The 13,707-nt window shown below is 44.7% G+C and overlaps 1 protein-coding gene across 5 annotated transcripts in view; it reads right to left on the bottom strand.

Annotated features, from left to right (window-relative positions):
• Positions 1-11,322, bottom strand: part of Nr2c2 (nuclear receptor subfamily 2 group C member 2) — a 69,381-nt gene extending 58,059 nt beyond the window's left edge. For 3 of the 5 annotated variants that reach the window (XR_005973140.1, XM_041639496.1, XM_041639508.1), the window contains exon 1: positions 11,191-11,322. The gene's annotated coding sequence lies outside the window, so the exon portion shown is untranslated. The remainder of the gene's footprint in view (positions 1-11,190) is intronic. The other 2 variants (XM_041639501.1, XM_041639518.1) reach the window with 1 other exon arrangement.
• Between the last annotated feature and the right edge of the window lie 2,385 nt (positions 11,323-13,707).

Genomic DNA, 13,707 nt, shown 5'->3' with positions numbered 1-13,707 from the left:
ACAATGAATACAGTTTCACAAAGTATCTTTCTATAGCATTCCTAACTATAAGGCACAGATATCCAAGCTTCTTAACTGTGGTTATTCTCTGTATTTTTCTACTCACTATTAGGTAACCACTTCTATTACTGTAATTCCCATTCAGATTGTTTTACTGCCTAAGCGATGAGTCGTGAATGAAGTGTGAAACTGGCTGGCAACATAAAAGACATAATCCTGTAAGCACAGGTACGGCATCAACAGGAACATAACGTCAGGTCACAGATAATCAGTGATTCACACCTCACATAAGGCCAGGTATGAACTATGCAGTAGTACTTTAGTCCTTCCTTCTTTTTACTCTGTTTTCTTTCAGGGTATGGGGGATCAAATCTAGAGCCCATCACACATGATAAGCATATGCTCTACCAGTAAGCTACATTACCAGCCTGTTTATTTTTTTAATAAGTAGGTAAAACTTTTGTTTCTAGAGGGAAAAAACTCAAGATGCAAAAGGGAACACTTTGGTTTTTGTGTTGTTTTAGGTCTTGCTATGATTTGGTTCTAACTTAGAGAAACATCTACATGTGCGAAGTTTAGACTTGCACTGAAAATAACTCAGAGTAAATTATAGCCAGTAGGTTAACATATAGCAAGGACTAAAATCCAGACAGAAAGCCACTCATTTTATAACTCTGAAACATTATCAGTGTTTCTGCTAACTGTACTTTGAGTAAAAAATAAGTGACTCTGAATATGCAAAATATTGTTAGAGATTTATTACTGAATATTATAGAAACATCAGAAAATTCTCTAAAAGACCCATCTTTCCATGGGGGTTTCCTATAGACAATTGTCTGAATTTCATGCTTAGCAACCCAGAAACTTACTGAAATAGTTCATTTTATGGCTTCTTTTTGCTTTTGATTTATATTGTTGAGGACCAAATTTATAGCCTTAAACATGCTATCACCAAACAGCACCCCTAGCTTTAATCACTTTAAATCTGTTGGGTCAAACAACTTTAGAGTTACGAGTCTCAAAATAATTCTAATAACCAGTATCTGTAAATATTAAGTCAGAAAAGAGTATGCCTGTTAGGCTTTACAAAGCTAATCATTCTGGATACTATTTGATTGTGTAAATGTATTCATTTGTAAACATCTCCCATTTTCTGTTTACTTTCTTTAACATGTCTTGATGAACAGAGGTATGATACTAATGCTGAATGGGTCAATATTTGAGCAGTTTATATTAATTTTTTCACTTATTAGCATACAATGAGGGGAGCATGTGTATGTGATGGTGCACATGTGGAGGTTAGAGGACAATTTGCAGTTGATCCTTTCTGCCTTCACAAGGGTTCTAAAGACTGAACTCAGATCACTGAGCTTGCAAGTACCTATCCTGCACCAGCCTGCCAACCCTGGCAGCCTACATTTTTATGTTTTAAGGACATTCTGTCCCACCCTAAGGCTATAAATACCATATTAAGTATTTTTATTATAAATACTAAAGAGTGCTATTACTCACATTTTTAAATAAATTATTTTTTTAAATATATAATTTATTTTTATTTTATGTTCATTGGTGTTTTGCCTGTGTGTATGTCTGTGTAACAGTGTCAGAAGTCCTGGAACTGGGAGTTAGAGACAGTGTGAGCTGTCATGTGGGTGCTGGGAATTGAACCCGGGTCCTCTGGACGAGCAGACAGTATTCTTAACCACTGAGTCATTTCTGCAGCTCCCAAAAGTAATATTAACAGCAATTGTCTTGTTGTTGTTGTTTTTGTTTGGTTTGGTTTTTCAAGACAGGGTTTCTCTGTGTATTGTTGGCTATGCTGGAACTCACTTTGTGTAGACCAGGCTGGCCGCGTGCTGGGATTAAAGGCATGCACCACCATGCCCAGCTGTCACTTACATTTTTAGCCTCTTGATCTATCTTCCCATTGGTTGAGTTTGATGAGTGAGGCACAGACATCAATTTGCCAGCACCGTGCACTGAACAATGTATTCTTTTCATTACTGAACTGTAACGCCAAGCCTGCTGTATCTCAAGTTTCCTTCTGAGTGTGGATATAATGGCAGGCTCTCTATTCCACTACTGGCTATTTATCTTTCTATTTATTTCCACCATTATTTCACTGTCACACCTTTACAGGTCTTGTCCACTTCCTGGACCATCTCTTGAATTCCCATAATTCTTGATCTCAATGTTGGTTTTCTACCTCCCAAGCAGCTTCAGCCATCAACTGCTAAATAAAAATGAAAAAGGAGGAATGTATGCCTCCTGAAAAGACAAGCAGAGATGGGGAGAGTGAGAGCAGAGAAACTGCAGACAACCACAATTCCAACTGAGAGATTTACATCCAACTACAACAGACCAGGGGAGGGGAGTGTCAAAACTGGTTCTGATTTAACCATGCTAGAAAATGTTGTTATAAACCAAAACAAATGGAAACTTCTTTTTGTAGGATAACACAATGCAAAAAGAAAGCAAATAAAACCTCAAGTGATGTCAGAAAGCAGGACTGTGGGGGTGCCTTTAACTCAGGGCTCCTGAAATAAAGATAATGTGGACAAGATTCTCTCACCATGATACAACCACAGGACAATCCACAGATACAAAAGTTATATGGGGAGAGGAAGGTCAGAGCCTTTGGAGCAAAATATGGAGCACCAATTTTCAATTAGAGGACATCTCCCTTCCAAAAATGACAAGCTTCAAAGAACTGTGATAGTTTGAAAACTTGTAGTCACTAACTTCATAACTGAAATCTAGAAACAACAAAACTAAAATCTATTATTACAGACAGGCTTTTAGGACCTAGGAGACCTCGAGGTGTGGTTCAGCAATAGAGAGCCTACTTAGCACACGCAAGGCCTTGGGTTTGATCCCAATCACCAAAAAGAGAAACAGCTTTTAAGGAATGCCTTCTTGGCTTGTGGAGATAAGCTTAGCAAGACCAATAGTAACCAACAGCTGTTGTTGTATTAATACGCACTGTGGACAGAACACAGCTAGTTCTGGTGATAGAGAAACATAAAGATTGCTAGCTAATCTCAGACTGTACCCAGAGCTATGCTGAAAGAAGAAAACCCAACTAATTGTCAGAAAAGTTATAAAGACACAGCACTGCAAGTAAAAACATGTGAAGTTCCAACTAGTTCCAACAATCCTTATTAAGTAATTGCTATGACCAGACAATGAGCTGAAGGTTGAGAATTAACAAAATAAGGGAGTCCTTGTCCTTGATGAATCTGATACAATTTAAAGGCTATGGTTAGTGTCCCAAGAAAGAAGTAACTCCTTCTGCTGGAGGAACTAACATGAAGATCTTAAAAGATGAATAACTGAGAGGCCTCAGTGAGTAAAAGCGGCCTTGCGGGCTGGAGAGATGGCTCAGCGGTTAAGAGCATTGCCTGCTCTTCCAAAGGTCCTGAGTTCAATTCCCAGCAACCACATGGTGGCTCACAACCATCTGTAATGAGGTCTGGTGCCCTCTTCTGGCCTGCAGGCATACAGGCAGACAGAACACTGTATACATAACAAGTAAATAAATAAATATTAAAAAAAAAAAAAAAGCGGCCTTGCCCTCAAGCCTGACAACCTGAGTTAGATTCCCAGGATCTTCATGGTAAAAGGAAAGAATCAACTCCCTCAAGTTGTCCTCTATGTGCCTGCTCTCCTTCTCTGCACTAATACAAAATTAAAAATCTTAAAGATATATTTAAGCTAGGATTTGAAAAATAGAAATTTATCAAAGAAAGGGAGAGTGGAGAATATTCTAAGCAGACAGTTTTGTTCTTAAGAAACTAGAAGGTCTGACATAGAATAGGGTATTTGAGGGACAGCAAACAATATGCCAAAAACTATGTGAGAGGTCAGAGGCTGACACTGTGGATGCTAAGGAAACCACCAATAGTTTTAACATGAGCATATCTGACCCTCAACAAAAGAAATTCTTTTATGATAGCAGGGTAGAGGTGACATAAAAAGGAGTATTACAGACAGGGGCCAGTGAGGAATCCACGACAGTGAAGGCAGATCCTTAAATTTCATTTAAACCAATGAGTTTATCCAGGACAGCACATGATTGACAGCAGGGCACAATAAGTAAAAACTGGTGCAGACCACAGGGTAACAAGAACACAAACTCTTCCAGACTCACAAAAGACTGACAGCTGATGAAACCCTGTCTTCAGTTAAGCAGGCTTACTGATCCTAACACAGTGAACCAGGCTCTCGATGGAGAACACCTGGTCTCTCTTAGCGGCCAGGAAGTGTAGCTATACCACTCAGAAACACAAAAACTGCCTTCGGTAACAGGAGTCTAGGATCCTATCTTTCCTTCCATGAACAAGTGATTCAGATCACTCATGCTTATGCACTGCATGCCTGATGCAGAACTTCACAACAGTCAAAGTGCCTACTGTCCTGAGCAAGTCTCCCCTGGTTCTAAAGCTCAGACACTCAGCTAATCTAATACTGACCACATCAGACTGTCAAGACTAGGTAAAATGTTTATATTGGGCCTAGAACTCTCAGTATGTTGCAGCTACTGTCTGTTTGAAGGTGCTACTTTTACCTTCTCAAAATAAAACTGACAGCAGAAACTAAAGCTGTGAAACATACCTTAAGATCTACCTGAGATTGAACTATAAGTACATTATACAGAAGTCAAGAGGCAACTGTAATTCACACTGTTAAACTGCAAGTTGGGCAAAATGAAAGGGCTGAATTAGGGTATAATCTCAAATAATTAAAAACAAATCAGGGCCAGGCATAGTGTGCATGCCTTTGAACCCAGTACCCAGGAGGCAGAGGCAGGTAGATCTCTAAGTCTGAAGCTAGCTTGATCTACATACATACTGACTTCAAGATCAGCAAGCATAAGGTTGTAAGACCCTAACTAAAAAAATATCTAATGAACATCTGAAAGACACAAAATGGGGGGGAGGGAGCTGTAAATCAGAAATAGTAACCAATCTCTTTCATTCACAGGCTAGAACATTTAATAACGAATATAAACAACTACCAATTCCTAAATGTAACACAGTTCATTACTGCCATCAGGAATTTATGATCCAGCTCTACCACAATTTCTTAGGAATTCAAACACACTTTTAATATTTTAGCTACACGGTATCTACACTGAGCAGAAACTGTGAAGATAAAAAGTAAAACAGGGCTTTAACTTTTAAGTAAAAATTTTACTGAACTACAACATACAAATACAGAAGTGTTCAAGCTGTAAACATTGTGATGGCAGTCTACTAACAGAACACATGATCACACCAGAAAACAAAAGTACCAGCAGCCTGAAGTCTGATGCACCTCCCCTGTTGTCACTAACTTTTCCTTTGTTCTCCTCATATCTATTATCAAGGAAGATTTTTGCTTGCTTTTGAACTATATGTAATATACTTTAGGTCTGACTTCTCTTGTTCATCACAGTTTTGTGAAAACCATGAGCATTCAGTCCATTTTCTTTACTGACTAGGAATCTAACATATGACTATACCACAAGCCACTCATTTACAGCTTTTGAGTTTTCAGCTTGTTTCTAGTCTGGAGTTCTTATGAGCAGTGTTTACTCATGCCTTATGGTAACTGAGATCTTGTCCTAGCTTGTCTCTAACTCTATTATCCTCTTGTCTCTGCTGGAATCAATGGTGTAAGCTACCATGCCCATCAGACCTTACCTTTTATTTGTGGTACTAGAGACTGTATGCTCAGGTCTTCATACGTGCTAAATGTGGGGGCCAGCCATGATAAGCTAAGTATGGACAGGTCACCCAAAGGAAATCTTTATTTCCAACCATTATCACCTGGTAGAGTAGAACTCGGTCCTCAATAAATTTAATAAGAAGTCTGAGACTCTGTAGTTTACCCTGAAGCAATACCTGATAGCAGGAAAGAACCACAAGCTAAGATAACCCGACCCCCACCCAAGAGCAGACCATTCAAAGGAAATGCCTGGCATTCCAAGCTCTGTAGATAGAAACACCTGCCAGCGCACATTCACCAGGACACCCTAGACAAATGTCAGCCAATCAGGGGTCCTGAACCTTGGAGACCCCTCACCCCCCACCTTTACTACTATAAAAACCCAATTCTAATTGAGCTCGGGGGCTCTCCAGTTATTCCAATACATTGGACATGCAGAGAGACCAAGTTTGCAAACTTGATTAAAATGAAGGTGCTTTCCTTGCTGGCCTTCAGGGGACTTAGGCATAACACTAAGAACAAATTCTACCACTGACATTCACTCCCAAGCCCTTTTATTTATTTTCATTTACTTCTGGCCTTCATTGGCAAGACATTGTATACATAATTCTTTTAAAAAAAAAAAATCCTATACTGCCAGGCGGTGGTGGCACATGCCTTTAATCTCAGCACTTGGAAGGCAGGGGCAGGCGGGTCTCTGAGTTTGAGGCCAGCCTGGTCTGCTGAACGAGTTCCAGGACTCCTTCCATAGCTACTGAGAAACCTGTCTCAGGAAAAAAAAAAAATCCTATTGTGTGTAACAGGAATATGAATTTCAGATGATGATCACACAAAACAGTCAGCCGGGATATAATGACACACGCCTTTGATCACAGCACTGGAGAGGCAGAGGCAATAAGATCTGAGAGTTTCAGACCAGCCCAGAGTCTCTAAATAAATAACCCTGTCTCTAAATAAATAAATAAATAAATAAATAAATAAATAGGAAATCAGCGATAAAGCAAGACACTAAAATGGAAGGAATTTATATCAGATATGAGGCTGGTTTCAATGAGCTTCAACACCAATTCCCACTCTGTTTTTCCAGGGTTGCAGGCCTGGAACTCAATTATATGGCCCAGACTGACTCCAGTCCCCTCATTCACTTCTCACTCCTTCACAGATGGTCCCTGCTGGTATTTATTGAAACCATATTGGTCTTCACGCTGATGCTTAAAACAACCTCTGGAGCAAATGGCACATAGGACTACTCCAAGACAAATACCCAAAGATAATTCTCATATGTGGAGCCACTCAAACAAGACACAGGCCAGCTCCTCACCACGGGCTCACCTTTCTTGTCTGCCTTCATCAGGGCAACTCCTCACCCAACTCTCTCCCATCTTAGTGCTGGCTCCCTTTCTCCCAGTGTACAAATATATAAACCTCAAAAAGGCTACTTATCAAGTTTCTGGATGCCACAGCCCAAACTCCTTCTATCACATCAGGTCACTTGGCTCCTTGAAGACAACATTAAAAATTTCCCCACGCAAGACCTGCCTATAGTCCCAGCAGCTCAGGAGGATCACTAAGGGCCAAGGTATAACAACAATCTCAAAACAACAGAATTAAAAAAAAAAAAAAACAAAAACCCTCAAAATTCCTAGAATTACTCTTCTAAAGTGAAGAAACTATAGACATAGACCCTACCACAAACTTCAGTACAAAGCTCTCATTATGCAGCCCTAGCTGGCCTGGAACTATGTAGAGCACGCTAGCCTAGAATTCAGAGATACGCCTGCCTCTGCCTTTTATGTGTGGGAATCAGTCCTGGGACACCATGACACCTGGCTGGGACTCTTCTTTAAGGTATGAATGACTACAGGCTGACAAGGTGTTAGATACCAAGTAAATGGAGGGAAATGGCAGCTTCATATTAGGTAGCTGTGTCTCCTATTAAAATGCCCCTTAGTGGTTAAACTTCAAATGGGCTGTTCTTGCTATATCAGAAACTAAGACCTTTCTCACACGTGTACATAAAGCAAGTGTCTGCATCCTCAAAAGATCTGATATTACAGTATCAACTGCATTGTGATTTTGACATCTCCGGCTTTTGGAAACAGAAAGTCCAAAAGGAAAAGTCACCATGCTTTGGGAGGGGAAAAAGAGGTCACCTTACTCCATGAATATTCTATCACCCCATAAATATTCAGGAAAAGCTTGAAATTCACAATGCAGAATGAACTGGGCTGCAAGTCACTTTGGGACAGCCTACCACAATCTCTTTGTTTGGTAGTGTTTGCTTAGCTTAACTTAAATGGTTTCCTGAAACATCCAAAAGAATTAAAACTGTGGCTGCTAATATTATTTAAAAAGACACTGTTGCCGGGCGATGGTGGCGCACGCCTTTAATCCCAGCACTCGGGAGGCAGAGGTAGGCGGATCTCTGTGAGTTCGAGACCAGCCTGGTCTATAGAGCTAGTTCCAGGACGGGCTCCAAAGCCACAGAGAAACCCTGTCTCGAAAAACAAAAACAAAAACAAACAAACAAAAAAAAGACACTGTTGTTTTATTTCAAATATTTGTACTTTTTTGGGGGGGCATAGGATTTTATATAGCCCAGGCTAGCCTCAAACTCTTTGTGTAGCCAGGGATGCCACTGAACTTCTGATTCTGCCTGCACCTTCCCAATGCTGGGTTACAGATATACACCACTACAGGTTTATACAGTGTTAGGAATGGAATTCGAGGCTTCTTGCATGCTAGCTAGCCCTTCCTATTATATTATATACAAATATTTTAGTTATCAATTATCAAATTTTCCAATGGAAGCCTGACATAGTTCGTAAAATTTGCTTTTCACTTTGGTAAACAATTAAAATGGGGTTTCCAATAACTTCATGTCATCAATCAATTTTATCTCCGGGAAAAATAAAAATGTAAAAAGAATGTCTACTGAAGTCCAATTCAAATTCCCTGCAAAGTAGATCAGACATTTTATTGTTGTTTGTGCTATCCCAGCTGCCAAATAACCATTCCTAAAAAAGCACCAATTAAACATGCAGCACTTAGCTATCAGCAGTATCACCAATTAACAATTTACTCGCCAAAAAGTGTCAGGCATTAAGTACTAGATGCATAATGATTTGCAAAATAATTCTGTCTGCCTAAAGCTAATACTATACTTGTGATACTAGACATTAATCAAGCAATCACATAAGGGAGTAATTGCAAAGTGAGATAAAAGCTATAAAGGAAAAGAACACAATATAAAGAATCTGTCCTAGAACGGCATTGGGAACCAAGAAGGATGTCCCCAGAAAGGCATGCTCTGGCGTAGATCTGCATGACTAGGGCTGGGGAAGGAATATGAGGGGCAGGCATTTGATATCAGGGTGAAAGGCCTGGAGAAGACAGACAGTAAGCCACCTCGTCAAAGAAGATAGTGGGCTAGTATGTCAAGAGCACAGAGAACTATGCGGCCCCAGGCTAAGAAAACCACAAGCATCAGTAGAGCTTCTACCACTACTGTAACTTGCAAATTATAAAGCACACCATATTTTTGTTACAACTACTGGGTCCAAAGTTTCCTAAATAAACTTTTGTATTGTATACTAAACAACTATCAGAAAACAGGAGTCAAAGCCCAGTGCTTCAATCCAGTGCTTTTGCTCCTTCCTACACATGCCAATGTCCTGAATGGATAACTACTCTTTCATAATGTTTTATATTCAGTACATGCTATACACCAGGCACTATAAACTATTTACATAAACTCATTTAGCCCTCAATTCTGGAGGGAGGGTTCTATTATTGTACAGATGAGAATACTGAGGCTCAAACAGTTAAGTAACTTGCCCCAAATCATACTGCTTAGTAAACTGAGCTATTAATCACTATGGTTAACGTCTACTTTGTGTGCATCCAGAGTTGGAAAGAAAAGAATTCACGTGTATGGGCTAAGGGGAACATAGGGATTCATGCATGGCTCAGTCATCTTCGTACTCAGGCCTAGCGCTAGAGCATTAGTGGAGTTCAGCAGATACCTGACAGCTTCAAAGGGGCATAAAAAGCTGACAAAGGCTTTAAATCTGGAAGTAAAGTGGTTTTTGAGGCTCTCCCTCCAAGCCAGGCGTTCACGTCCGAAGCCTTCCCTTCCCATGTTCAAGCCCGCTCTCTGGAACCCTGCTCTTTTCCTGAACTCGATTCCCAGAGAAGGCCGCCTTCCCGGTCCTCCAGGCTAAACTAATGCTCCTTCAGCACATTATCCAGTTTCTCCCGTGGAACGGACTACCCTCTGAGCCTTTGCAACCTCCCCTCCCCCGCCAGCATCCAACCCTCTGGGAGCGAATGGCTCCGTGACCAGCTGAAAATCCGGATGGATCCCCAGCGCCAAAAACTAAGTGCGTCTGTGTTGAAGGAACGAAGGGGAAGAGAATCATCTCAAGTTTTCCACTCCGATCGGTTCCATATCGTATTTTTTCCACAACACCATTTTAGAGCTAGGGATGTTACTCAATGGTAGAGCCGGCCCCAGCACCACAATAAAAAGAAAAAACAGCTAACACCACCATTTGCAAATGACTTTGCGGCTCGAAGAGGAGCATGGACTCCATTTTCTGAGAACAGGCCCCCAAACAATGCTGAGGAGAGAGGCGCGGCTTGGCAAAAGCGCCTGGCGTCCCGATTTCTCCGACTGAAACCAAGCCCGCGAGAGGGACTCCGTGCAGAAGCGGGAGGCCAGCGCGAACCCCGAAGAACCTCCGCGTGCCGACGAGTCTTCCCTCCGGGCCGCGCCATAGGTTCAAAAGGCGTCATCCGCTCCCCGGCCCGAGCCCCCACCGCCTTCCCCCGTGAGGCTGGCCCGCCCGCACGCCCCTCACCGGCAGCCCCCGGGGACCTCCCTCTCCCGCCCGGACCAACCAGCACAGCCCTGGGGCGGCGCCGCGGGCCGCGACCCTCCCGTCGGGGGGCGATTGGCCAGCCCGGCCGTCACTCAGGAGGTCGTGCCCTGCCCACGCCTCCCTCCCTTGCACTCCACCCTCCCAGTCCGGAAAAAACGGCGGTTGGGCCAGGGTGGCAGCCAACGGCAGGCGGGGAGCGCCGGGGTGAGGTGCGGGGAAGCACAGGAAGAAGGCGGCGGGGCAGGCCAGGCGCGCGCGCCGAGGGGAACCCGGCCGGCCGGCGCCGCGGGGACAAGATGGCGGCGCTGGCGGAGGGCCAGGCGTGAGGCGGGGCCGCGGACATTTCCCCCCCTCCGCCCCCGCGGCGCGCGGCCGGCCCGGTCAGGCCAGCGGCTCGCAGGGCTCGGCTGCGGGCGGGGAGGGGAGTGGAAGAGAAGGGAGGGGAGGGCGCGGCCCGGCCCACTATGCAAAGCGCCCGCCGCCGCCGCTACCGCCCCGTGGCAAAGGTAAAAGGCCGCGTTCGGCCTCCGCGGCCTCCATGGCGGCGCAGGCCCGCCCTCCGCCGCGGCGCGGCCCTGCCCCGCGGGCTTGCTCTTACCTCAGGCTCTGGCGCCACAGCAGTCGCGGAGCAGGTCCCGTGTCTGCGGTGGGCGCCCCCGGCACGGAGGGCAAGACGCGGAGCCGGGCGGGCGCCAGAGGGCAGGAGCCTGGGGGGGCTCGGGCGGCCGGGACGCCGCGGCGGGCCGGAGCGGGGCGGCGGGCCGGGCCCTGGCGCCGCCGGGGTCGCGGAGGGACCGCGCTTTGTTATTGTTTTTGTCAGTGAAAGGTCAGAGTTCGTGACCCCGGTGCCGCTGCCGCCGCCGCCCGCGCGCTGGGAGGAGGAGGGCGAATGTTCCTCTTCCTCTTCCCGGCGCCAGCCTCACCGCGGCGGCGGGGGGCGGGCGAGCACGCGATTGGCTGAGCGCGCGCGTGCACCGGAACGCCGCGGCTGCCGCCGGAGCTGAGGGCCTCGGGCCTGGGCCGGGCAGGTGCGGCGGCTCCCGCAGGCCCGGTTCGCCGACTGAAACGGCCGGCGACTGGCGCCGAGCCGGGAGGTGGCGAGCGGGCAGTTTCCGGGGAGGGCACCGAGCTCCCGGTACCGGCTTCGGGTGGACGGGAGATTTTGTGTTTTAAAGCTCCCGGGATGCTCCAGCTTCTGGCGGGACCAGGCAAGTGTGCTGACGCCCCGGGCCGGGTTTTTAAAATAGCTGCTCAACCTTGGCACGCGACCTTGAGGAGGGGTCCCGCGCCCCTCCCCTTCGCCGCTTGGGCACGCGCTGACTGCGTTCCGGAAAGCCTCAGGCCCCTTGATCTCACAACTTCTGGGTTATAGTTCCCAAGTTAGTTTTGATTGGGCTTGGGAAAGTGCCGGTGGTCCTCGGTGCCTGCCCGCAAATGTTCAGCCATTCCCGCTTGTGTGTAGATCGTAGACACGCTATCAGCTGATCACCCCTCCCCCTCTTGCTCATTAGAAATAAAAGCCTCAAGATAATAGGTTAACCAAATGTTGCGTTGGACGGGCTTTCATCAGGGTGACTCCAGCTCTGAGTATTCTGGCCGTAATCTTAATTGAATTTCTATTTGGTGTCGTGTGTTTTAAATGCACTTCCCTGTTCTCCACTCACCTAGAAAAGTGGAGGTGTATCTCTGCCCTACAGACCCTGGAGCTTTAGAAGGAGCCTCCACGGGATCTGATGAAATGGCAAGGAAGTTTTCCTCATGTGAACCAGAGAGCTCAGTGACATGCCTGAGGTAGCCCACATATAAGTCTGTATACAAATCTTTGTAAATATGGAACGCTCTGGTATATACTTTTCCAAGAATTTAAGTTTGTAATGCTAAATAATACTTAGAGATATAGTGTAAAAATTCACATCAAGTGAGGTTTTGGGAGGAACATTACAATTGTACAAGGTTTACAAATAAACCGTAATGAGTGCACCTATCTTGGCTTATGGTTTTCATTTTCTTCAGTTAATATTCTGGCTCTGCAAATGCACTTTTTTTTTTTTTTCGGTTTTTCGAGACAAGGTTTCTCTGTGTAGCTTTGGAGACTGTCCTGGCACTAGCTCAGGAGAGCAGGCATGCCTCAAACTCACAGAAATCCGCCTGCTTCTGCCTCCTGAGTGCCACCACCACCCTGCAAATGCACCATTCTTAAACTGCCACTTCAATACAGGAACTGGATGGAATCTACATTAAGTAACCAAACTAATAATGTATGCACAGTAAGCAAAATCAGGGCTCCTATCAGCCATTTTGAAGCTACTAATTGGTGGAGTGGCCACATTTGCAGTAATATTAAGTAGCTTTTTGGGTAAATTATAACAACTTTTCTCTTGAAAATAGCACATGTACACATCTGCACAGATACATTGTTAGCAAGTAGCGAGTTTGCTAGCTACTGCAAGGTTTTGTAACATTTTAATACATTTTAGGGTCACATAGAAAATGGCACCTCCTAAGTAGGATTATATTGGTTATAAGCTTACTTGGTGGTTTCTGTTACCATCCACATTTGAATTTGTAGTGCTTTTATTTAGAAACAGGATCTCACTATGTTCTAGCTGGCTTAGAACTCTATTAAAAGGTGTGATGGTGCACCCTTTTAGTTCCAGCACTTGGGAGACAAAGGCAGGCCGATCTCTGAGTTCAAGATCAGCCTGCTCTACACAGTTCCAGGACAGCCAGAGTTATGTAGAGAGAACCTTTGGGGGGAGTGGGGGCTGGTCTCAACTCACTGGTGTGTCCCAGGCTTCAATCAATGATCTCATTGCCAAAATGTATAAGGTAAAACAAATTTTTAAAATGTCCTTGAAACTCACTGTGTAGTTAAGGATAACCTTGAACTTCTGACCCTCCATCTCTGAAATACTGGAATGTACCACCAAGTCCAGTTTAGGTAATGCTTTGGGTGTGTCCTAGGGTTTCCCTTACTGGGGTGAAACACCAATTCCAAAAGCAACTTGGGGAGGAAAAGTTTTATTTTGCTTACACTTCTATAATATAAATCTCATTGAAGGTGGTCTGGGTAGAAACTCAAACAGGGCAAGATATTAGTGACGGGAGCTGATGC

Source organism: Microtus oregoni, unplaced genomic scaffold (genome assembly GCF_018167655.1).
Source record: "Microtus oregoni isolate MIOR12 unplaced genomic scaffold, Mior012 000002F_ref0000024, whole genome shotgun sequence".
NCBI lineage: Eukaryota > Metazoa > Chordata > Mammalia > Rodentia > Cricetidae > Microtus > Microtus oregoni.
Note: the sequence above shows the minus strand (reverse complement) of the source record. Positions and strands in the feature narration are given on the sequence as shown.